A 26,760-nucleotide genomic window follows, 5' to 3' on the forward strand; every position below is an offset into this window, starting at 1 on the left:
TTGTCTAAGAATTTACTCAGTGAGCAGACCATAGGGCAGGGGAAACATCAGCCCTGCACAATGTTTTTCATGCTTAAAATGTAGCCCAGAAGTATACAAATAAATAAACTAGCAGCTGTCCATTGACCCAGCAGGCTCAATGCACCAGTCATAATATAGTCAGCAATAGCTCGAAACCCTGAGAACATGATTTATTTTAAATAGTCTACTCTCAGTTGTTCCTGGTAATGGGAGAAAAAGATGGGCATGGCTCATTAAGTTGAGAATATGATTTTAAAAGACTCATGTGTACTATTAGTTTGAAATGTTTTCTTCCTCATGTTATTTTCTGGAGTTGTTTTCAAATAGGAAAACTAATATTTTAGTCCTTGTGTTGCTCTTCACTAGTATAGACTTTAAATCTAGGGATTACAATTAATTATTAAAGAAATGATCAGAGTAGAAACAACAGGGGAAAAAAGGCAGCTGAGGGGTAAGATAAGAACTACTTTAGGTTTATCAGTCCAATTTCCAATTTAAGTAACAATATTGGCTTCCTATTGCTGCTATAACAAATTACCTCAAATTAAATGGCTTAAACAGTACAAATTTATCATCTTACAACTCTAGAGGTCAGAAATCCTACATGATTCTCATTGGGATAAAATCAAAGTATCGGCAGGGCTGCATTCCTTACTGGAGGCCTCTTTTCTCCAGAAAACAACCCCGTCTTCCCTGATGGCCCTCAGGTGCTCCACTGGTCTCTGATGCCATAGTCTTTGCTTGGTTATTTTTCAGTCCATACTTTTGGCTAAAATAATGCTCAAGGGAAGCAATAGTCATAATTCTCTAAGAGAAGTTCAGGAGGGCTAGCTAAAGCCCTTCTATCCCTGGCCATCCCGTTCTGCTCCTTAACTTGTTTCACACATACCAAGTTGGTGCACAATGCACTACACACACATCTTCCGTAACGTCTCAGTTATGGAACAGGAAAGGGCCCTGTGCTCTTGGATTTCCTCCTCATTTATTTCACACTCATCCATAGGCTTTTTCCTAGGTGGAGGAAACGTGCATCTACTCCATTTTCCTCTATTTCCTTTCTTCTTTTCCCCACTGACTCTAAGAGCTGTAACTTAAATAGCTGTCTTTTTTCAAGCAGCATCCTCTTGACTTAAGCTTAATAACAAGAAGAGCCTCTTGAATTAAATTGCAAGTAATAGCAACCAACTCAAAAAATCTAAGAAAATTGGGTGCTCAGAGAAGGGTTAAACCATCAGCTAATCATCCAGGAAATTATGCAATTGAACATCATGAACTACTGTAAATAGGTCATTGAATTCTGCCAGATCTCCTTCTCTCTCATTTCCTCTCCCTCCCTATCCAGATATTTTTCCTTCCCAATAATGTCAGTTCAGTTTTTTATCAGTGTGAACCATCTTCCACCACATGCTGGGGAATATGGCATCTGTCCTGTTCATCATGATCATCATGCTGGGAAACACAACCTCCTTCACTCAGCACCTCAGTTTTACATTTTACAATATTTTCCATCATAGAAAGACTGATTCACAGTTCCACTTAAAAAATCTAGAAAATATTTACTGGTTTGACGTTGATTGAACATTCAGTGCAGCACTAATCAGATGTGGCTAGGGGGAGGGTCAGATAAGAGCATGACTACCAATTCCTCTTTCCCAGAGGCCATTCCCAGAGAAGAGGCCATTCCCAGAGAAGAGGAAATCACTGTGAGAAAAGTTAACCCAAGATCATTGCCATCATTTAAGGATCTGGGTGTCCTTGGTTCCATTTCCTTCACAGAATTAAAATGACCTTCTGAAATTTTTGCTCTCCCAAATGTTTAACTTACATATTCTGTTTACACAAGAAATGGAAACAACTGGTGGAGTAGAATGCTCGTGAACGTTCCTCACCTCTCGTCTTCCAGCCAAATACGAGTACAGGTCAGCAGGGCTATTCATGAATGAGAACAATTCTGGATGATCAGCATAAAGCCGAGGGTCCACAGGGCGAATCACCCTTGGGAGACTTTATTATCTTGACACAAGTTCCTTACAATTGTGGAATTAGACTAGTGGAAATTCCCTAGAATTTCCAAGATTCAATATAAACAGATAGTGGAGAAATTTGCTCTAGTTCTCAAATACTAGAGATCAGCATAAAGCCTTTGTAAATACTCTGTATCAGAGTGATCCCCCAACCAGCAGCTACAGCATCACATGTGAACTTGTTAGAAGTACAAATTGGGCGACCCTAACCACCTACTAAGTCAGAAACTCGGGCTAGGGTTAGCAATCTGCATCTTAAAAAACCCTCCAGGTGATTCTGGTGCATGCTAAAATTTAAGAACCACTGCTCTATAATAAGCTATAGTTAGGCCAGATAAGACATGTTTTCACTTGAACATATCTCCTTATTAAGTGAGGGCTATGGTCCTTAGAAATATAGCATTTTGGGGATCCTTCCCTATTTATCTGCTGTCCTCAAAAACCCTGCTTCCAGTTACACTGATAAGAATTCTGAAAAGCAAAGATCATCTCAGGAGTTTAAATTTGACTTTCCAGGGTACCTCTGAAAGGCTCTAGTCAATGGCCTTAAGTAGCCTGTACTTGCTTCTCTTTTTAGATTGACAGATATCCATTATTGGAGATTGTGGTATTACTGGAGTATTATTGTGAGTGAGTCTTTATAGTATTATTAGATTATGGTGATTATAAAATTATGAAAATATTATTAAAAAGTGTTTCTGACTACTTATTTCTTGAAACCAGTGCTCTTTTTGTTTTTTCTTTTCTTGTTTTACTCTATATTTGATATTTTTAAAATAAAAATTCACCAGCATATCTCTTCCTTAATTTCTTATGTTGTTTTTGCTGATTCCCGGAAAGAAATGGTGGTTTGAACATATTTGGAGATGTACTTCTTTGTTTCTTCTCACCTTCTTACTTTGGGTTTCTTACATCAGATGACGTCCTGAGTCAAGTCATTTAAAACATCTTTTGAATTCATTCTTTTCACATGAAAAAATGATTCTCAGGCTGACATGGGAATATCATAAAAATAGAGAAGTGTGGTCCTCACCCAAGACCAAATTAAATTAGAATAATTAGTGGTTGAGATACAGAGAATTATTATAATTTAACAATGTCCAAATAATGACTGCATATAGCTAAGGTTGAGACCCACTGATAATGGATTTTCCCTCATATCCAAGTTCCTCAGAACATAGCTTCAGAGGTATTACACTAGATTCTAGGTTTTTTTGTGTTGCTGATGGAAATTTTTCAGATTTAAATGGGACATCAGCAACATGGGTTATAGATAGATTATGTTTAACATAAGGCACCTCCATTTATTTTTAACTTGATGCATAATGGCACCTGTTAGTTTCCCATAGAGCATATTTCAGAAGTAAGGGCAATCTGAGCATAACATGGAACACACCACTTCCCATCAGTCTTGACTCTGCTGATTAGCTGGCCAGATTCCCTTCCTGAAATGAGGTATTGATCACGAAAGAAGTCTTTTTTTAATTGTCATTGCTGATATTGTTATATCTGCTACTGAGAATGGAAGTCAGTTGTAGACAGCTTGGATTTCTATTTATAGCAACATATTTCAATAAGTTCATGGAAGACACAATAGGTGCACAATAAATTGTTGAATGAGTAGTTTAACGATTGATATATGTGAAGATAGAAATTGTTTTGAGATAAAGAAATTAAATTGCATGAAGGTAATTTATGTGTATTGTTTTGTTGTTTGGATAGATCCATTTGAATTAGAACCATGGAAAATAGTATCTGAATACACTTTTCACTTACATTAATATAGTTTACCAATGATATTAGTAATTCATTTTAATTTCTAAATTCCAGGCTTCATATCTCTAAAATGATGATCTCTTAAAATTGCAATAGAAGCCCTTCTACTTTTCTTGTACTACTGCTGCTCTTTTTTCTTCTATTCCAGATTTTATAGGCAGAGTTGTATTATCTCAGGACCTTCCTGTTGGAAAAAGATCTGTCAAAATTAGTTCTCTGTGTTATGTGCACATTTTGAGGATACTTAGTTGTGTTAGTTTGTATTGGTTATGTAAGCTTTTAGACCTCAAACTTCTTAGCTGTTGAGTAGAAAAAGTGGACAAGATGACCACTAATTTCAGAAGGCAGGAAGGATTTGGGCAGTAGGGCACAGCCAGGATGAAAATATAATGCAATGTTTCTTCACCAGGAAGGGAAAAACAAATCATAGTATCATGTTATAAACTCAGTGAGGATAACTAAAAGTTAAGAAGCTAGCAAAATATTGAAAAAGAAGATTTTTGAAAAAAGAGAAATAGGACTGGTGAAGGTCAAATAAGATTAAATACTAATGTGAAGACTAAGCAAAGGACCTGGTACTTGTAGTTGTAATGCAGTGATATCTGGAGACCGACATGAATGGATGAAGTTTTGCCCTTGGTGCGCCTCCTACTTTGAAGTGGTTCATTCACATACAGTAGAGTGTACAGATTTCAAGTGTGCATCTTGGTTGATTTTTACATGGGTGTATTTCCATTCATCCATTTAAGCATTACTCAGACCAAGATTTCAACTCAAAAGTTTCCCTCATTCTCCTTAGTAGTCAATGACACTCTCCCCAGAGTTAACAACTATTATGACTTCTATCATAACAGATTAGTTGTCTGTGTTCTTAAACTTCCTATGAATGGAAGGAATCACGCAGTTTGTGTTCTTTTGTGTTTCGCCTTTTTCCCTCAACATAATTTTTCTGAGCTTTGTCCATGTCATTGTGTGTAAAAGTGGTGTGTATGTTTTTCTTGCCAAGTTGTATTCTGTTTTATAAGTATTCTGCAAGTTGTTTATCCATTCTCCTATTGGTGTACATTTGAGCTGTGTTCATTCTGTGACTATTTTATTAAGTTTTTGAATTAAACTGCCAGGAATACTTTTATACATGAATTTTCATAGGCGTATGCACGTTGATCTTGGATAGGAGTAGAAATGTTGGCACATTTGCTTGCTTATGTTTAGCTTTATTGGGTTCAGCCGAAGAGTTCTTCAAAGTGATTGAACTAATTTACATTTCCACTATCAATGTATGAGAGTTCTAATTACTTAATATCCTTGCCATTATTTATGTCTTTCAGAATTTTTAATGTTAGCCATTCAAGTGGATGTGTACTGCTCTAATTATGCTTTTGTTTGCAGTCCCCTGATGCCTAATGATGTTGACCAACTTGTCAATGTTGATTAGCCATAATTTTGTGTAATGTCAGTTCAAGCCTGCTGCCCATCATTTTAAGTTGTTTTTTGTCTTTCTTTATTTGTAGCATTTTTATATATATACTAGGTATAAGTCATTTGTCAGGTTTCCATCTCCCATCTCCCTGTTTGTGCCTTGCGTATTTGCATTCCTAATAATGTCTTCTGCTTATCAGAATTGCTTTATTTTAATGAAGTCTAATCTATAAATTCTTGCTTTAATGTTCTGTTCCAGAAATACTTACCTACCCCAATATTATAATGTTCCAATGTTTTCTTCTAGAGGCTTTATTACTTTCAGATACATGATTCAAGTTGAATTAATTTTTGTGTATGGTATAAGGTGGAGGTCAAGACTTTTCTTTTTTCCATGTGGGCATCTATTTGCTCCAGCACCATTGTCGAAATGACCACTCCCACCCCTTGACATATACTGAAGTGTTGTGGCACATTTGATAGAAATCAAGTTATCCTCCACATATGGATCTATTTCTGGACTCATTGTTTCATTCCTTTGGCCTATTTGTCTATCCACACACTAATACCACACTGTCTTCATTATTGTATCTTTACAATAAATATTAGAATCTAGTGAACTTCCTCAATTTAGTTCTTCCTCTTCAAGATTGTCTTGGCTATACTAATCCCTTTATGTTTGCATTTAAGTTTATAGAATCAGTCTTTTAACTTACAGACACGTGCACACATACACACACCCCACTTCTGGAATTTTAATTGAGATACATTAAAACTATATGTCAGTTTAGGGGGAATTTACACCTATAAATGTTGAATCTTCCAATTCTGTAACATAAAACATCTCTAGCTATTTAGGTCTTTTAAAATTTTTCTCAGTAATATTTTGTATTTTTCAGTGTAGGTATCTAACATATCATTAGTTAGATTTATTCCTATGTGTTTGATATTTCTCAAGCTATTTGTGAATAGTACTTTTAAATTTCATTATCATGTTATTAATTATTCCATTGTTTTAAAGATACAAGTCCCTTTATATTTTTGTGGGGGGTTTTTTTTTGCTTTGTTTTTGTTTTTACTATTTTTCATGTTGCAAACATAATACGTGTTTATTATAGAATTTTGAAAATCACAGAAGTATAGAGACAGATCTTAAGGTGGCCCCAATAATCTCTGTCTTCTGTTGTTCAAGCCCTTGAGTGAGGGTAGGACCTGTGATTTGCTTGTAATCAATAGAATGTGGCAAAAGTCAAAGATGTCACTCCCATGATTATGTTACATTGTGTAAGACTTTGTTCTGCTAGAGTCTCTCTCTGTTGTTTGCTTTGAAGAAGAAAGCCGCCATGGCTTTCTTTCAAGTGGAGAAGCCCATGTGGCATGGAATTGCAGGCAGTCTCAAAGAGAATTGTGGCCTCCAGCAAAAAGCTAAAACCCTCAGTTCTTCAGCTCCAAAAGAATGAATTTTGCCAACAAACTAAAGGATCTTGGAAGTAGATCTTTTCCCCAGTTGAACCTCTGATGAGAATGCAGTCCTGGCTGACACCCTAATTGCAGCCAGCTGAGACCTTGAAGCAGGAACCCAGTTAATCCCTGCCCAGACTTCTGGCCTACAGAAACCGAGAGATAATAAATGTGAGCTGCTTTAAGCTGAAAATTTTATGATAATTTGTTACCTAGCACTAAAAAATGAACACAAAGAACATACAAATAAAGTATAAACATTGGTCCCTTATAACATAGCTTTGTTACCTATGGCTACAGCTTCTTCCACTTTCCTCTTAAAAATGCATGAATTGTGTATGAATACTTCAAAAGTCAGCATTTGTCAAATATGAGATAATAAATAAGCATCTCCTTGAGTGACAATGTGTCTTTAGAGACATTTTCCCTAAATTATGAAATGTTATCTTAAGACACTTACAGAGGAGTTCCATTATAATTGAGGGCATGAATGACCCCGAAACTATGATTGTGTTAATGAAGTCTTTTGAATTCATTACAAAATGTTAAGAAATGTCTAATAGGTGGTAATAGCAACTATTCTAGTTAGTAAATGACTCTGTTATGTGGAAAATGGTGATTACATAATGTTATAAAATGCAATATCTAAAACCACATGTAAAATATATTTTCAACTATGCAAAATAATAGGTCATCAGATAAATAGCAGGTAGAATTACAGATAGCTAGAAAGAGTGAAGGACTGGAAAGAATAGTATGAACAGGCTAAACATATTCATGTATGAGTCTTTGAATGTTAGAATTTTTAGTGATTTTTATATTACTCTTTATGCTTATCTATCTTTTTAAAATTTTCTACATGTTTTTCTTACATTCCCAAATATAAATTATTTGAAAAAGAAATGATCAATAGAACACGTATTCTATAAAAAGAAGAAATAAAAACATACTAGTTTAAGTTATTCCAGGACAATTATATATCTTACTTTGAGTAGAGAATCTTGCCAAATATTTTCACCTTTGATACCAATCTTTACTAGAAGGTACTACTAATTACATGGCACTAGTCTGGTGATAAAGATATAATAAAGGAGCAGCAATAAAACGTCTTCCTCTGACTCTTTCTGTCTTCTCTGTGAAAATTCTAACCCTTCAAGTTCCTCCCAGTTAACACAGAAATTCTCCAGAAAAATATGTTCTCTTCAATAGTCAGTAGGTCCTCAGCTTGCTGTATCTGTGCTGCTATAAAACTGTCACAAGCACCCACGCCCTAGCAAAGCTTCCAAAGCTGCCAGAAGGCTCCATAGCCATGCAGAGTCAAATCCCTCTTCATATTACTTCTCTTTGACAAGAAACTCCCCTGACTCAATCAGGCTTTAAAAAAACCCTAATCCTCTTGGGCATTTTTCAGTCCTAGGACAAACATAGCTTTAGAGGTCATGCAAAGACCCCTGAAACAATATTGTCTTTAATTTGTGTAGCCCTTAAAAATATATAGCATGCTTTTACAGATACTGTCTTACTTTATATTTATGAAAAACTTCAAAAGTCACGTAAATGCATTGCCTAATAATATCATTCTTTCCATCTCATATATAAGCAAAAGGTCCTTTGCAACTATAGTCAGTCCAAGGACACACAGCTAGTAAGTGATAGAGCCAGAACTCAAATAGGCTGCCAAGTTCCATATTGTTCATTATGCTCTTTCCATAAAAATATTGTACAGTCTCTCCACAAACATCAAATTCTATGTATTATTTAAAGAGCATTGTGATTATGCATATTTTATAAACTGGCACTGATAAATATTTCCTAAGAGGAGACAGGAAATGTTAAAATCATTACTTTCAATATATGATCTTTTCATTGAAAAATTCTGTATTTCACTTGTGTTAGAAAAGATATTCAGTATCAGGTATTTTTAAAATGCAAAATAAATGCCTTGAAGAGGGACTGTTTTGAATATTAAGCTGCACAGCATCAACCAAATGGCTGACATAAGTGTTAAAAATACTTAACATCAAAATGTTACCAATTAAGTTGAAATTCTCAAATGGCATATCATGTGCTAGTAATGAAAACATCAAAATATACATGAATCATCAGGAATAAGATCTAACAAAGATGAATAAAATTAAAACATAGTTTCATTACATTTGAATTCAGTACCATTTATACAAATAAATGGCTATCAGATGGAATAATTAAATGTTTTTAATTGAGATATTTCTACAGGAAACATTGTTTCCTTTGTTATTTAGAATAAAAACATTTTCTCTTCAGGTTCACAGGAGAAAAATATCAAAAACATACCAACTGCAGATCTTCACCATAAGACTGATAACATAATTTAGATATGTTTGTATCACTTTTCTCTTAATTTATTTTTTAAAAGTAAAAGAAAGATTATTCATATGATACATAATTCATTTTTAATTTTAAAATAGTAACTCAATACGTAAAAATTTAAAAGCTAGCCGAACCATTCAAAGGTGAAGCAATTTTTGGAGACTGTCATGAAGTAACTCTACTCTCCCTTTACTCTGTCCTTGCCTGATAAGAGGATTCTTTTGGTCTCCACTTTAAAGCTATTTGGAAATACTGCTGCCTTCATAGGATCAGACAAAGTACTGATTCTTTGTAATAGTGGACCTGTGGAGGTTTTGGTCATTATGTAACTATTTGTCGTGATGTACACTTGACCTTTTTTTTTTCACTGATGAATCATTTATTCGAACGAGACGAAAACATTTATTCGAACAAGACAAAAACATTGTTTCCTTTTATACAGAAAGTGGAACATTTCAAATATATTAGCTTTTCAACAGAATTTATTTCGGTCTGGTCCTAGGAACTGCCTTTCATTTTAGGATTCACGTTTTAGTAACACATATGCACCCATTACAGCCAAAAGAGCATACTTGAATTTTGGGAGTTGTTCATTATAATGGTGAGCATACCAACATATGGTAAAAACCCTCTGGCTCTCCCCACCACATCCTTCTTTTCCAGCCAGTTCTGGCCTTCTTTGTACAAGCCTCTATTGTCAACTTCCTTTAGTCAGAAATTTGATGTCTCCATTATCTTTTTTATGAACTTTGATTACTCTGTGAACTGTTGGAATGTCTTGTCCTTCTACTTTAAAAACAACGATTTCACCATCTCTAACCGGGTCTTCCCGGAAATTTGTCAGGAACAGAAGGTTGCCCCTGTGGAAGGCTGGCTCCATGCCGCCACTCAGCACCACCATGATGGGACTCTCGCTGCCAGTGAGGACGATCAGGCCTTTCCAGATCATGAGCAATCATGACACAGTCATGGCAAAGTTTAAGACCTGGTAATAGAGCTGGTGCTTGTTCATCTTCCTCGGGTCCCCTAAGATGTCCAAGCTGGACGCGGGGAGATGTGACCCCGCAGTGCCCACGTGCACCATGCCGGGGTCTCCGGGGGCCGAGGCGGCCCACGGGCTCCGGGTGTTACAGACAGCTCACTTGACTTCTTATAGCAAACAACACCCTTCTATTTCAGTTCACATGAGGGTGGATACCTTTTGAAGTGGGGCATGTGATTCAGTCTGGCCAAAAATGAGCATGGTTGTCCCATATCACAGTGACCGGCTAGTGGTAGGCATATGACTGGGCCTCATTAGGCCAGTCAGAATGGTGAATGTCCTGTATTTGTGTGTTTGCAACCTAAATTAGAATTTGTAAAGTCTTTAATTTGAGTCTCTTCTTTTTCACCTATTCTCCAGCTGCTATTCCAAGAGATAAGCTGGGTCATTGATGTGATCTTTAGTCTGGACTTTTCTATCAAGATGATTTTCCTCCAGAGTACAGACTCTTGTTCCATAGTGGGTTTGATTTCATGTCCAGTTCAATTATTTCTAGTTCAGAAATACTCCTCAGCAGGAATCCACACACCCAAAATGTCCTGATGCATATAATTGGGTAAAATGGCAAATAATGAGAAGTGAAATATGTATGATGGCAGCCTTTTCTCTTTGACCCTCTGAATTTTTTTCCAACCAAAAAATGAATAATTGGTACAATTAAAGTTGGCATGAAACTTACTGATTTTTTTAAATCACATTTTAATCCTTAATTTTTCTTTACTGGTATCTTCCAGTTTATTGGTTTTGATGTGTTTTTATTTTCTCTTTTAGTTCAAATTAATGTGTACTACTAATGATTATTTTATTTAAAGTATATGTGTGTTTTAAAACTGTCATTAGTTCATTCATATTTCCTTTAAAAAATAAAGACCAATTATGATTTTTTGTATATTTGGTCAGATCTCCAAAACAAATAATTTTACCTCCTATTTATAAGTTACATGGGAGAAGTCAATATGAGGTCATTTGGGAATGTTAAAAAAGACTATTTCATGCCTGGGCCACTGATAAGAGCTGCCAGCACCATAGCCATTGTGAAATCTGGGATAATCGCTACATTGCATTCCTTCTCAGAAACAGATAGCTTCCAGGAGAGGTAGTGGGAGTTAATGTCCATGTCATATGAGAAGAGGAACCAAGAGTTGCCTTTAATAATCATAGCTATATTAATTGCCTGTTACAGGAGCCTAATTCAAACTACCTTAAGAAAAACAGTATATTCGTTCATGTAACTCTGATCAAAAACAGTAATTAACACATATCATTCAATATATGCTAGGCATAGTTCTAAGTGCTTTATATGCTTTAGCTCATTTTATCTTTACAAATATCCCTATGACCTAGGTGTTATTAGTATTATCATCATCATCCCCCTTTTAGTTTTGAAGCATTCAAGCCATAGAGACATTAGGTAATGTGACTGGGACACAAGAGACAAAAAGGAGCAGAGCTGGGATTTGATCACGTGCAGCTTGGCTGCAGAGATCATGTACTGACTCCCCAATCTAGAGTGACTCAAATGCTCCTGGTGTCTGAGGTAGCTCCCGGAAATGGAAATGCTGTGGGAACTGCAACCACAGACGTGACAGCAAGACTCTCTTGGTTCATCCCTGTCAACTCTGCCCCTCTTTGCTTCTCTTGGTATGTTGACCATATTCTCTCCTGCTTGCCCTGGCCTTTCAATTTAGCAAGGACCCCATCCTCTAACAGGTGCAATTACTGACCCCAAGGGGTAAAAGATTGTCTGGTCCTGGGTCCCCTGCCCACTTCTATGACTTGGAATAAGTTGCTTGAGGCAGGAGTAGTGGAAAGCCTGCTGGAGAGACAAAAACAATCAGCTCCACGTTCCCCTGCAGTTCCTACCTGCCAAAGGTATGAGGTTTTAACTCTGTTTTTACTCAGTGAAGGTTGCCATTCCTAAGAGAGCATAAAAATAGGACTGTAAGTCTTACATGGATTTCAAAATCCATAATAAGATGTTTTAAGAATTAGTTATTCTAGGAATGTGGTTTAGGATCTATTAGCTCTTTAAGGCCCATGAAAAGTGCTGAGATATTAAAAACAATAGGTTAAAAAAACCCCAAAAAATCAAAATGTGTACATATCTAATTAAATGTTTATGAAAGTAACATATTGGAAAGACAACTGTGACCCAGCTCCACTCATATACAGATAAATTTTAATAGGTTTAGTATAAAAAGGACAAAGTTCCCCAGAAGCTTGAGAATCTTGAGCCTCTGGAGGACTTAAGAAGGCCCTGTTCCACTAATGTAACTCTTGGAGGACCAGAGTACCCAGAGGGATCAGACAAAAATTAAACATTGTCACCATCCAGTGAATTTAATTTGCCATCCTTGGTCCATGTCACCTCAAAACAAATGGAACTATTTAAGCTTTGGTTATCTTTTCTAAGTTTTTGCCAAAACTCTCACAGGTGAGAATTCTACTCTCATCCTGTGTTTGCTCACAGAGTATAAAACTGACGATTATGATTTCTAGAGCTGTTAAATATATTTAGGGTTTTTAAGTAAAAGATCTTGATCTAAATACAAAGTATCCTGATTATTGTGGTTAAACTTAGAATGATAGTCTGCACTGTTTAAGTAAAACCTAATATTGAAAATGATGAATTGTTCTTTAGTTGTTAGATGTAAGTTATGTTATAAAAGTGCTCTGTCCTTGGGCCACTAACCAAGCAAACCATCTCTTTGCTTGTCCCTTTTCATACTTCACCTACACAAGGAGAACCTCCTTTTTCTTTTATTGTGATGCTTTATTGTATTACTCTGACTATTGCAGAGTTTTTACATGTAACCTGGATAGTTCCTGTTTAACATAGATTTCTACTTCTCAGTGGAGTTATGAATACAACCAGATATGCAGCAGTGAAGTGACATGGTATATGTGGCCCGTCTTCATAGAACAGAACTTTGCCCAACAATTTGGGGAGATTTTTATAAATACACAAACTCATAAATATTTATGGAGATAGATCGATTGACAGGTAAAGGCTGATTTTCTAAAAAGAGTAAAACCGTGATTCTTATGCATATAAAAGGAATATGTGCCACATATTTTGTGCAACTCATTAATTAAAGGGGGAATCAGTAAGATGTTACTGATCAAAGAAGAATTCAAAATACCATCGAATGATGGATTAAAAAGTGCTTAAATTAATTTACAAATACATGTAAAAGTTGTCAATATTCAAGAGATAATAAGCAGATTCCACTGAGTACAACTTGGATCTCTATGGAAAAATATTGTCTTCATTGCTATCACTTACAATATGTAAGTTTTAACTTACAGAGTTGTGAAATAGTTCAAAAAAATGAAATGCACAGCGTCCCCATAGAATCTGATAACACTGAAGGGTTTGCTGGACAAAGTTTTCATTGGTCCATTGCAAATCTTTCATATTTTTTTTGAAAACATCTACAATAAGTAGATATATAATAAAGAAATGGATATACTTTAAAGTAAAATGTCAAATGCCAACATCATATTAATTTTAACTATAAAATAGTTGACATCTAAAGCATTTCTGACTTTTAGCCATGATTGTCTCATTTTTCACAGTTCCTTTAAAATAGGGGTTCTTAAACCAGGGTACATGGGCAGCATTTATATTTTCAGTAGGAAGAAAACAGTTGCTTTCATCAAAATCTAAAACAGTACTTGATACACAGTGGTTTGAAGCCAATCCTTTAGGGAGCACTTTGGAAGACAATTCTGTAACATGAACTCATTCATTCAAGCACTTCCTAAAATATAGAATACACAGTAGTTACACTTCCTTGGTATAAAGTGTATTCATATGCTTAAAAACAGAATTTGGGGGAGGGACCTCCAAGATGGCAGAGGAGTAAGACGTGGAGATCACCTTCCTCCCCACAAATACACCAAAAATACATCTACATGTGGAACAACTCCTACAGAACACCTACTGAATGCTGGCAGAAGACCTCAGACTTCCCAAAAGGCAAGAAACTCCCCACGTACCTGGTTAGAGCAAAAGAAAAAACAGAGACAAAAGAATAGGGATGGGACCTGAACCTCGGGGAGGGAGCTGTGAAGGAAGAAAAGTTTCCACACACTAGGAAACCCCTTCACTGGTGAAGACAGGGGCTGGAGGGGTCAAAGTTCCGGAGCCATGGAGGAGAGCGCAGCAACAGGGGTGCAGAGGGCAAAGTTGAGGGATTCTTGCATAGAGGATTGGTGCTGACCAGCACTCACCAGCCTGCGAGGCTTGTCAGCTCACCTGCTGGGGGTGGCTGAGGGCTGAGAGCTGAGGCCAAGGCTTCAGAGTTCAGATCCCAGGGAGAGGACTGGGGTTGGCTGCATGAACACAGCCTGAAGGGGGCTAGTGTGCCACAGTTAACTGGGAGGGAGTCCAGGAAAAAGTCTGGACCTGCAGGAGAGGCAAGAGACCTTTGTTTTGGGGTGTGCAAGGCAAGGGGATTCTTTCCCAGTGTGCCCGCCAAAGGCAGAGCACCGCCTAAGCAAGCTCCAGAGACGAGCGCAAGCCACGGCTATCAGCTCGGACCCCACAGACGGGCATGAACCTCTAACATTGTGGCCGCTGCCACCAAGAATCCTAGAGAAAGGAGAACACTCAAAACCCAAAGTTAGTAGAAGGAAAGGAATCATAAAGATGAGAGCAAAACTAAATGAAATAGAAACAAAGAAAACAATAGCAAAGATCAATAAAACTAAAACTGGTTCTTTGAGAAGATAAACAAAATTGATAAACCACTAGCCAGACTCATCAAGAAAAAAAGGGAGAAGACTCAAATCAATAGAATTAGAAATGAAAAAGGAGAAGTAACAAATGACACTGCAGAAATACAAAAGATCACGAGAGACTACTACAAGCAACTATATGCCAATAAAATGGACAACCTGGAAGAAATGGACACATTCTTAGAAAAGCACAAACTTCCAAGACTGAACCAGGAAGAAATAGAAAATATAAAAAGACCAATCACAAGCACTGAAATTGAGACTGTGATTAAAAATCTTCCAACAAACAAAAGCCCAGGACCAGATGGCTTTACAGGTGAATTCACCAAACATTTAGAGAAGAGCTAACAACTATACTTCTCAAACTCTTCCAAAATATAGCAGAGGGAGGAACATTCCCAAACTCATTCTACAAGGCCACCATCACCCTGATACCAAAACCAGACAAAGATGTCACAAAGAAAGAAAACTACAGGCCAATATCACTGATGAACATAGATGCAAAAATACTCAGCAAAACACTAGCAAACAGATTCCAACAACACATTAAAAGGATCATACCCATGATCAATTGGGATTTATCCCAGGAATGCAAGGATTCTTTAATATACCAAATCAATCAATGTGATAAAAACATACTAACAAATTGAAGGAGAAAAGGAGAAAAATCATTATGATCACCTCAATAAATGCAGAAAAAGCTTTTGACAAATTTCAACACCATTTATGATAAAAACCCTCCAGAAAGTAGGCATAGAGCGAACTTACCTCAACATAATAAAGGCCATATATGACAAACACATGGCCAACATCATTCTCAACGGTGAAAAACTGAAACCATTTCCACTAAGATCAGGAAAAAGACAAGGTTGCCCACTCTCACCACTCTTATTCAACATAGTTTTGAAAGTTTTAGCCACACCAATCAGAAAATAAAAGGAATCCAAATCAGAAAAGAAGAAGTAAAACTGTCACTGTTTGCAGATGTCACAATACTATACATAGAGAATCCCAAAGATGCTACCAGAAAACTACTAGAGCTAATCAATGAATTTGGTAAAGTAGCAGGATACAAAATTAATGCACAGGAATCTCTTGCATTCCTATATGCTAATGATGAAAAATCAGAAAGAGAAATTCAGGAGACACTCCCATTTACCATTGCAATAAAAAGATTAAAGTACCTAGGAATAAACCTACCTAGGGAGACAAAAGACCTTTATGCAGAAACTATAAGACACTGAAGAAAGAAATTAAAGATGATACAAACAGATGGAGAGATATACCATGTTCTTGAATTGGAAGAATCAGCATTGTGAAAATGACTATAGTACACAAAGCAATCTACAGATTCAATGCAATCCCCATCAAACTACCAATGGCATTTTTCACATAACTAGAACAAAGAATTTCACAATTTGTATGGAAACACAAAAGACCCCAAATAGCCAAAGCTATCTTGAGAAAGAAAAATGGAGCTGGAGGAATCAGGCTCCCAGGCTTCAGACTATACTACAAAGCTACAGTAATCAAGACACTATGGGCTCGGGCCCTGAACCAAGATGGTGGAGTAGAAGGATGTGCTCTCACTCCCTCTTGCGAGAACACCAGAATCACAGCTAGCTGCTGAACAATCATCAACAGGAGGACACTGGAACTCACCAAAAAAGATACCCCACATCCAAAGACAAAGGAGAAGCCACAATGAGATGGTAGGAGGGGCGCAATCACAATAAAATCAAATCTCATAACTGCTGGGTGGGTGACTCACAGATTGGAGAACACTTATACCATAGAAGTCCACCCACTGGAGTGAAGGTTCTGAGCCCCACGTCAGGCTTCCCAATCTGGGGGTCCACCAACGGGAGGAGGAATTCCTAGAGAATCAGACTTTGAAGGCTCATGGGATTAGATTGCAGGACTTCAACAGGACTGGGGGAAACAGTGACTCTACTCTTGGAGGGCACACACAAAGTAGTGTGCGTATCAGGACTCGGGAAGGAGCAGTGACCCCAGGGGAGACTGAACCAGACCTACCTACTAGTGTTAGAGGGTCTCCTACAGACGCGGGGGGTGGCTGTGGCTCACCGTGGAGACAGCTACACTGGCAGCAGAAGTTCTGGGAAGTACGCCTTGCCTTGAGCCTTCCCAGAGTCCGCCATTAGCCCCACCAAAGAGCCAGGTAGGCTCCAGTGTTGGGTTGCCTCTGGCAAAACAATGAACAGGGAGGGAACCCAGCCACACCCATGAGCAGTCAAGTGGATTAAAGTATTACTGAGATCTGCCCACCAGAGCAACAGTCAGCTCTACCACCACCACTCCCTCCGATCAGGAAACTTGCCCAAGCCTCTTAGATAGCCACAACCATCAGAGGGAAGACAGTAGAAGCAAGAACTACAATGCTGCAGCCTGTGGAACAAAAACCACATTAACAGAAAAATAGACAAGATGAAAAGCCAGAGGGTTATGTACCACATGAAGGAAAAAATAAATTCCCAGAAAAACAACTAAATGAAGAGGAGATAGGCAACCTTCCACAAAAAAGAATTCAGAATAATGGTAGTGAAGATGATCCAAGACCTCAGAAAAAGAATGGAGGCAAAGATAGAGAAGATGCAAGAAATGTTTAACAAAGCCCTAGAAGAATTAAAGAACAAACAAACAGAGATGAACAATACAATAACTGAAATGAAAACTACAATAGAAGGAATCAATAGCAGAATAACTGAAACAGAAGAACGGTTAAGTGACCTGGAAAACAAAATGGTGGAATTCACTGCTGTGGAACAGAATAAAGAAAAAAGAATGAAGACAGCCGAAGAGACCTCTGGGACAACATTAAACGCAACAACATGTGCATTATAGGGGTCCTAGAAGGAGAAGAGAGAGAGAAAGGACCAGAGAAAATATCTGCAGAGATTAGAGTCAAAACATTCCCTAACATGGGAAAGGAAATAGCCACCCAAGTCCAGGAAGCGGAGTGAGTCCCATACAGGATAAACACAAGGAGAAACACACCGAGACACATAGTAATCAAATCCGCAAAAATTAAAGAAAAAGAAAAATTACTGAAAGCAGCAAGGGAAAAATGACAAATAACATACAAGGAGACTCCCATAAGGTTAACAGCTGATTTCTCAGCAGAAACTCTACATGCCAGAGGGGAGTGGCATGATATACTTAAAGTGATGAAAGGGAAGAACCTACAACCAACATTACTCTACTTGGCAAGGATCTCATTCAGATTCGATGGAGAAATCAAAAGCTTTACAGACAAGAAAAAGCTAAGAGAGTTCAGTACCACCAAACCAGCTCTACAAGAAATGCTAAAGGAACTTCTCTAAGTGGGAAACACAAGAGAAGAAAAGGACCTACAAAAACAAACCCAAAACAATTAAGAAAATGGTCATAGAGCATACATATCAATAACTACCTTAAACGTGAATGGATTAAATGCTCCAACCAAAAGACACAGGTTTGCTGAATGGATACAAAAACAAGACCCATCTATATGCTGTCTACAAGAGACCCACTTCAGACCTAGGGGCACATTCGGACTGAAAGTGAGGGGATAGAAAAAGGTATTCCATGCAAATGGAAATCAAAAGAAAGCTGGAGGGCTTCCCTGGTGGCACAGTGGTTGAGAGTCCACCTGCTGATGCCAGGGACACGGGTTCGTGCCCCGGTCTGGGAAGATCCCACATGCCACGGAGTGGCTAGACCCGTGAGCCATGGCCGCTGAGCCTGCACGTCCGGAGCCTGTGCTCCAAAACGGGAGAGGCCACAAAAGTGAGAGGCCCACGTACCGCAAAAAAAAAAAAAAAAAGAAAGCTGGAGTAGCAATACTCATCTCAGATAAAATAGACGTTAAAATAAAGAATGTTACAAGAGACAAGGAAGGACACTACATAATGATCAAGGGATCAATCCAAGAAAAAGATTGTAAATATATATGCACCCAACATAGGAGCACCTCAATACATAAGGCAACTGCTAACAGCTATTGAAGAGGAAATCAACAGTAACACAATAATAGTGGGGGACTTTAACACTTCATTTATACCAATGGACAGATCATCCAAAATGAAAATAAATAAGGAAACAGAAGCTTTAAATGACACAATAGACCAGATAGATTTAATTGATATTTAGAGGACATTCCATCCAAAAACAGCAGATTACACTTTCTTCTCAAGTGCGCACAGAACATTCTCCAGGATAGATCACATCTTGGGTCACAAATCAAGCCTCAGTAAATTTAAGAAAAAGGAAATCATATCAAGCATCTTTTCTGACCACAACACTATTAGATAAGGAATCAATTACAGGGAAAAAAAGGTAAAAAACACAAACACATGGAGGCTAAACAGTATGTTACTAAATAACCAAGAGATCACTGAAGAAGTCAAAGAGGAAATCAAAAAATTCCTAGAGATAAATGACAATGAAAACACGATGATCCAAAACCTATGGGATGCAGCAAAAGCAGTTGTAAGAGGGAAGTTTACAGCTCCAGAAGCCTACCACAGGAAACAAGAAAAATCTCAAATAAACAATCTAACCTTACACCTGAAGGAACTAGAGAAGGAAGAACAAACAAAACCCAAAGTTAGCAAAAGGAAAGAAATCATAAAGATCAGAGCAGAAATAAATGAAATAGAAACAATAGCAAAGATCAATAAAACCAAAAGCTGGTTCTTTCAGAAGATAAAGAAAACTGATAAACCATTAGGCAGACTCATCAAGAAAAAGAGGGAGAGGACTCAAATCAATAAAATCAGAAATCAAAACGGAAAAGTTATAACAGACACCACAGAAATACAAAGCATCCTAAGAGACCACTGCAAGCGACTCTATGCCAAAAACATAGACAACCTGGAAGAAATGGACAAATTCTTAGAAAGGTATAATCTTCCAAGACTGATCCAGGAAGAAATAGAAAATATGAACAGAGCAATCACAAGTAATGAAATTGAAACTGTGATTAAAGGTCTTCCAACAAATAAGAGTTCAGGAACAAATGGCTTCACAGGTGAATTCTACCAAACATTTAGAGAAGAGCTAACACCCATCCTTCTAAAACTCGTCCAAAACATTGTGGAGGAAAGAACACTCCCAAACTCATTCTATGAGTCCACCATCACCCTGATACCAAAACCAGACAAACATACTACAAAACAGGAAAATTACAGATCAATATCACTGATGAATATAGATGCAAAAATCCTCAACAAAATACTAGCAAACAGAATCCAACAACACATTAAAAGGATCATACACCATGATCAAGTGGGATTTATCCCAGGGATGCAAGGATTCTTCAATATACACAAATCAATCAATGTGATACACCATATTAACAAATTGAAGAATAAAAACCATATGATCATCTCAATACAAGCAGAAAAAGCTTTTGACAAAATTCAACATCCATTTATGATAAAAACTCTCCAGAAAGTGGGCATGGAGGGAACCTACCTCAACATAATAAAGGCCATATCTGACAAACCCACAGCAAACATCATTCTCAATGGTGAAAAACTGAAAGCATTTCCTCTAAGATCAGGAACAAGAAAAGGATGTCCACTCTCAACACTATTATTCAATATAGTTTTGGAAGTCCTAGCCATGGCAATCAGAGAAGAAAAAGAAATAAAATAATACAAATTAGAAAATATGAAGTAAAACTGTCACTGTTTGCAGATGACATGATACTATACATAGAGAATCCTAAACATGCCACCAGAAAGCTACTAGAGCTAATCAATGAATTTGGTAATGTTGCAGGATAGAAAATTAATGCACAGAAATCTCTTGCATTCCTATACACTAATGATGAAAAATCTGACAGGGAAATTAAGGAAACACTCCCATTTACCATTGCAACGAAAAGAATAAAATACCTAGGAATAAGCCTACCTAGGGAGACAAAAGACCTGTATGCAGAAGACTGTAAGACACTGATGAAAGAAATTAAAGATGATACCAACAGATGGAGAGATATACCATGCTCTTGGATTAAAAGACTCAATATTGTGAAAATGACTCTACGACCCAAAACAATCTACAGATTCAATGCAATCCCTATAAAATTACCAATGGCATTTTTTTATGGAACTAGAACAAAAAATCTTAAACTTTGTATGGAGACACAAAAGACCCCTAATTGCCAAAACTGTCTTGAGGGAAAAAAACAGATCTGGAGGAATCAGATTCCCTGACTTCAGACTATACTACAAAGCTACAGTAATCAAAAGAATATGGTACTGGCAGAAAAACAGAAAAACAGATCAATGGAACAAGATAGAAAGCCCAGAGATAAACCCACACACCTATAGTCAACTAATCTATGACCAAGGAAGCAAGGATATACAACGGTGAAAAGACCATCTCTTCAATAAGTGGTGCTGGGAAAACTGGAGAGCTACATGTAAAAGAATGAAATTAGAACACTCCTTAACACCATAAACAAAAATAAACTCAAAATGGATTAGAGAACTAAATGTAAGACCGGACACTATAGAACTCTTAGAGGAAAACATAGGAAAAACACTCTTTGACATTAATCACAGCAAGATCTTTTTTGATCCACCTCCTTGAGTAATGGAAATAAGAACAAAAATAAACAAATGGGACCTAATGAAATTTAAAAGCTTTTGCACAGCAAAGGAAACCATAAACAAGGCGAAAAGACAACCCTCAGAATTGGAGAAAGTATTTTCTTTCGAATCAACGGACAAAGGATTAATCTCCAAAATATATAAACATCTCCTGCAGCTCAATATTAAAAAAACAAACAACCCAATCCAAAAATGGGCCTAAGACCTAAATAGACATTTCTCCAAAGAAGACATACAGATGGTGAAGAAGCACATGAAAAGCTGCTCAACATCACTAATTATTAGAGAAATGCAAATCAAAACCACAATGAGGTATCACCTCACACCAGTTAGAATGGTCCTCATCAGAAAATCTACAAACAACAAATGCTGGAGAGGGTGTGGAGAAAAGAGAACCCTCTTGCACTGTTGGTGGGAATGTAACTTGCTACAGCCACTATGGAGAACAGTATGATGGTTCCTTAAAAAACTAAAAATAAAGTTACCATATGATCCAGCAATCCCACCACTCAGCATATACCCAGAGAAAACCGTAATTCAAAAAGACACATGTACCCCAGTGTTCACTCCAGCACTACTTACAATAGGTCATGGAAGCAACCTAAATGCCCATCGACAGACGAATGGATAAAGAAGATGTGGTATATATATATACAATGGAATATTACTCAGCCATAAAAAGGAACGAAATTGGGTCATTTGTTGAGACGTGGATGGATCTAGAGACTGTCATACAGAGTGAAGTAAGTCAGAAAGAGAAAAACAAATATCGTATATTAACGCATATATGTGGAACCTAGAAAAATGGTACAGATGAACCAGTTTGCAGGGCAGAAATTGAGACACAGATGTAGAGAACAAATGTTTGGTCACCAAGGGGAGAAAACAGCAGTGGGGTGGGGATGGTGATGTGATGAATTGGGCGATTGGGATTGACATGTATACACTGATGTTTATAAAATTTATGACTAATAACCTGCTGTATAAAAAAGTTAAATTTAAAAATTAAAAAAATACATAAATAAAAATATAAATTACCAACTTAAAAAAAAAACAGTATGCTACTGGCACAAAAATGGAAATATAGACCAATGGAACAGGATAGAAAGCCCGGAGATAAACCCACGCACGTATGGTCAACTAATCTATGACAAAGGAGGCAGGGATATACAATGGAGAAAAGACAGCCTCTTCAATAAGTGGTGCTGGGAAAACTGAACAGCTACATGTAAGAGAATGAAATTAGCACACTTCCTAACACCATATACAAAAATAAAGTCAAAATTGATTAAAGACCTAAATGTAAGGCCAGACACTATAAAACTCATAGAGGAAACCTAGGCAGAACACTCTTATCACATGAATCACAGCAAGATCCTTTTTCACCCACCTCCTAGAGAAATGGAAATAAAAACAAAAATAAACAAATGAGACCTAATGAAACTTAAAAGCTTTTGCACAGCAAAGGAAACCATAAATGAGATGAAAAGACAACCTTCAGAATGGGAGAAAATATTTGCAAGCAAAGGAACTGACAAAGGATTAATCTCCAAAATTTACAAGCAGCTCACGCAGCTCAATACCAACAAAACAAACAATCCAATTAAGAAATGGGCAGAAGACCTAAATAGACATTTCTCCAAAGAAGATATACAGATTGCCAACAAACACATGAAAGGATGCGCAACATCACTAATCATTAGAGAAATGCAAATCAAAACTACAGTGAAGTATCACCTCACACCAGTCGGAATGGCCATTATCAAAAACTCTACAAACAATAAATGCTGGAGAGGGTGTAGAGAAAAGGAACTCCTCTTGCACTGTTGGTGGAAATGTAAATTGATAGAGCCACCATGGAGAACAGTATGGAGGTTCCCTTTAAATACTAAAACTAGAACTACCATATGACCCAGCAATCCCACTGCTGGGCATATACCTTGAGCAAACCATAATTCAAAAAGAGTCATGTACCACAATGTTCATTGCAGCTCTATTTACAATAACCAGGACATGGAAGCAACCTAAGTGTCCATCGACAGATGAATGGATAAAGAAAATGTGGCATATATATACAATGACATATTACTCAGCCATAAAAAGAAATGAAATTGAGTTATTTGTAGTGAGGTGGATGGACCTAGAGTCTGGCATACAGAACGAAGTAAGTCAGAAAGAGAAAAATTCTGTATGCTAACAAATATATGTTGTATCTAAAAAAAAAATGGTTCTGATGAACCTAGGGGCAGGACAGGAATAAAGACGCAGGCATACAGAATGAACTTGAGGACACGGGGAAGGGGACGGGTAAGCTGGGACGAAGTGAGAGAGTGGCATGGACTTATATATACTACCAAATGTAAAATCGGTAGTGGGAAGCAGCTGCATAGCACAGGGAGATCAGCTCGGTGCTTTGTGACCACCTAGAGGGGTGGGATAAGGAGGGTGGGAGGGAGGGAGATGCAAGAGGGAGGGGATATGGGGATATATATATATGTATAGCTGATTCACTTTGTTATACAGCAGAAACTAACACACCATTGTAAAGCAATTATACTCCAATAAAGATGTTTAAAAAACATATTGTTTTCAAAAAGAAAGAAAAGGAAATTTTCTTTTAATATTTCCTCATATTATTTAATTTTGACATTCGTGTTCATTTTGGTTATCTTTCTGTTATTTTTAGTTGCTTCACATTTGCCCCCCCATAGCACCCGCTTGCTTGAGTGTAGTGTTCAAAAGTCTGTTGTGAGGTGGCAGAACATTAACAATATTCATCTGTCTCAGCTTAAAAAATATAAGAGGAAAGGAGCCAAGAATCTGAGAGAGAATGATGTGTCAAGCCCAGTTTAGTTACCCCAGGAATGTTAGTTTTAATATTTTTTCCATAATTCTCATGTGCTAAGAAGTATTATCCTCATTTTATAGACAATGATATTGGGGCTCAGAGGGATTACACATTTGCCTGTATCTCTACTTGTTCTCAGGTTCATCTAACTCTAATGAGCTGTATACTTTTACTAATACACTTTGATGCCTCTTTATTTCAAACTTTCCATCCTCTAATATGCAAAGAGAAAGTTGTAAAAAAAATCTTTTAAATATAAAAATAGATAGGGGGCCACATGTCAAAGACTGATTTCATTAATTAATTAGGAAACCAAAAATAAATAAATAAATAAGAGAGCTGGTTACAGGAGTATTTAAAAAGCACAGTTTTTTTGTGGTCAGTAAGGAAAGAAATACCAATCTAAGATTGTTAAATTAGATACAAAACTGGTTATTTTCCTACTAGGGAATAAAATGATAACTTTTGAAGTTATCTTTCCTACCAGTCCTCCACCCCAAAAATCATACCTCATAAGTTTTTTTTCTTTTCTTCTGCAGATTAAGCTCTAACTGTATAGGCATATAAAACACCTGGGGTTTTGTTAGTAAAACAGAACTACAACCTACAAGATAGTTAGGTGAGAGTAAAACAGGTTTATTAACAAGTAATCTAGCATGATATTAAAAAATCAAAAACAGCATTTATCTTAATTTCTCATTTTGAAATATTATTTTACAGAGTATAGTGATTTGAGAGTGTGGGCTCTGAAGCAGGCTGCTTTGGTTCAAATGCTGTGTCCTTCCACTAGCTCTGTGTCATTAAGCAACTTACTTAAATTCTCTTTGCCTTTATTTCCTAATCTTTAAAATGAGAAAAATAATAATGGAGTTTACATTATAGAGTATTATGGGAATTAAGGAAGGCTTGCGCATGGCAAATACCTTAACCAGTCACGGTTGATAATTCAAGGTTGAGTTCATTTTGGTCTTTTTCATTGTAGCCATGAGGTGAAGTTGCAGCAATCATAACTTTGGGGTGGGTAGTTATTTTGTTTTATTTATCATCTTCACTTGTTTCTAGACATTCTTTCATTACCTTGTTTTTATTTCTCTATGTCAGCACTACCTTGCACTTAACGCTATTAAATTTTATGAACCGTGTTTCCAGTTGGTTAAATTTGTATGTAGTTATGTTCATGTCAGATAGTCTATCAGCAAGTGTGATTAATGTGATATCTACAAATGCGATAAGCATATTCATGATTCCAGGACCAGGTCATCAATCAAGGATTATTTAAGACTGGTTTCGGAACCAATGCACTAACATAAGGTGAAGTTCCTTGAATTTCATATTAAAATGTGCCATATATTGTGTTTATAACTAAGACATTTCTGTAGTTTCTTTATTGACCTTAAAACTATAAAATTACTTCATCTAAAGTGTGTACTTTAAAAATCTGGATGACTCAGCCTGAAACCCGTGCTTTTTTTTCTTTTTCATTTTACTTGCCTTTTCCAACTTGCTGTCTTTTAAGGAGTAGAAACTAAACAGCAGACTTCACATTTGGATATGAAAGGATATGTCATCAGTACCAATGATCGTTAATTACATACAAATAGTTTTACAAATGTGAGGGCTAGCACCCCTTAAAATTCCAAGATATTACTCCACACTGAATAATTTAAATTAGAAATGCAAACCAAATGCTAAAGGTAGCATTTGGCAATGTTCTTGATTAGAATAAATGCATGTAGTAGTTGTTTATGCAGCAAACTGAAGTGCCCTCCCTGGTTGTTTTGCTATTTGAAGAATCTTCATAGAATCTCAAGTACTTGTTGTGACTGAGGCAAAAACTAATTTGCTTCCCATTATGATATCTGCCTTTCCAGTCGTGTATTTAATTTGTGGTGAGGTCTTGGGAGTAGTTTCTGACTTTTATACAAGGAAAAATGAGAGTAGTTACTTTTGACAGCTTACAGATAAAAAAAAGATGGAAAATAAGTTGAAGGCGGAATTAAACTCAAACTATAAAAGCCTTAATTAGTGGAAGCATAATTACAGGGAGCTATGGTAGAATAAAATCTAAATTGTATTAAAATATTTTTTCAACTGACTTGAAGATGGAAAAAGCATGCTTTTACACTATAAGAAATTTCTCTAAATTACTGCCCATCATTGAATTTCATAGATTAAAACTGAGTGCTAAAATAAAAGCTTTTTGCTACCATTCTTTTTGTTTAGTTGAGTTTGGAATGATTTCCTAAGGCATTTTTAGAGCAGTAATATTCTTTCTTCCTGTTGTGTGTGGTGAAAGCTGTCCAATCATTTTCAAGGCCAGGGATAACAATGATTATTAAAAAGTATAGATACTACAAAACCCCCTCCTTAAGAAGTCATTCAATCAATAACTGAGCAATTATTATATACATTCACAAAACAGAATAGGCAGTCAGCACCACTCTTGGTATAATCAAG

The 26,760-nt window shown here is 36.8% G+C and overlaps 1 protein-coding gene and 1 pseudogene across 3 annotated transcripts in view; one reads left to right on the forward strand and one right to left on the reverse strand.

Moving 5' to 3' along the window:
* Positions 1-26,760, forward strand: part of XIRP2 (xin actin binding repeat containing 2) — a gene marked incomplete at both ends in the record, with an annotated part of 293,639 nt that overhangs the window by 36,680 nt on the left and 230,199 nt on the right. The gene's annotated exons all lie outside the window — the stretch shown is intronic.
* LOC309963166 (signal peptidase complex catalytic subunit SEC11C-like) lies at positions 9,568-10,077 on the reverse strand (annotated as a pseudogene). The gene has a single exon. The product of its transcript is annotated as a signal peptidase complex catalytic subunit SEC11C-like (transcript).

Source organism: Leucopleurus acutus (genome assembly GCF_964270905.1).
Source record: "Leucopleurus acutus genome assembly, chromosome: 6".
Lineage (NCBI taxonomy): Eukaryota > Metazoa > Chordata > Mammalia > Artiodactyla > Delphinidae > Leucopleurus > Leucopleurus acutus.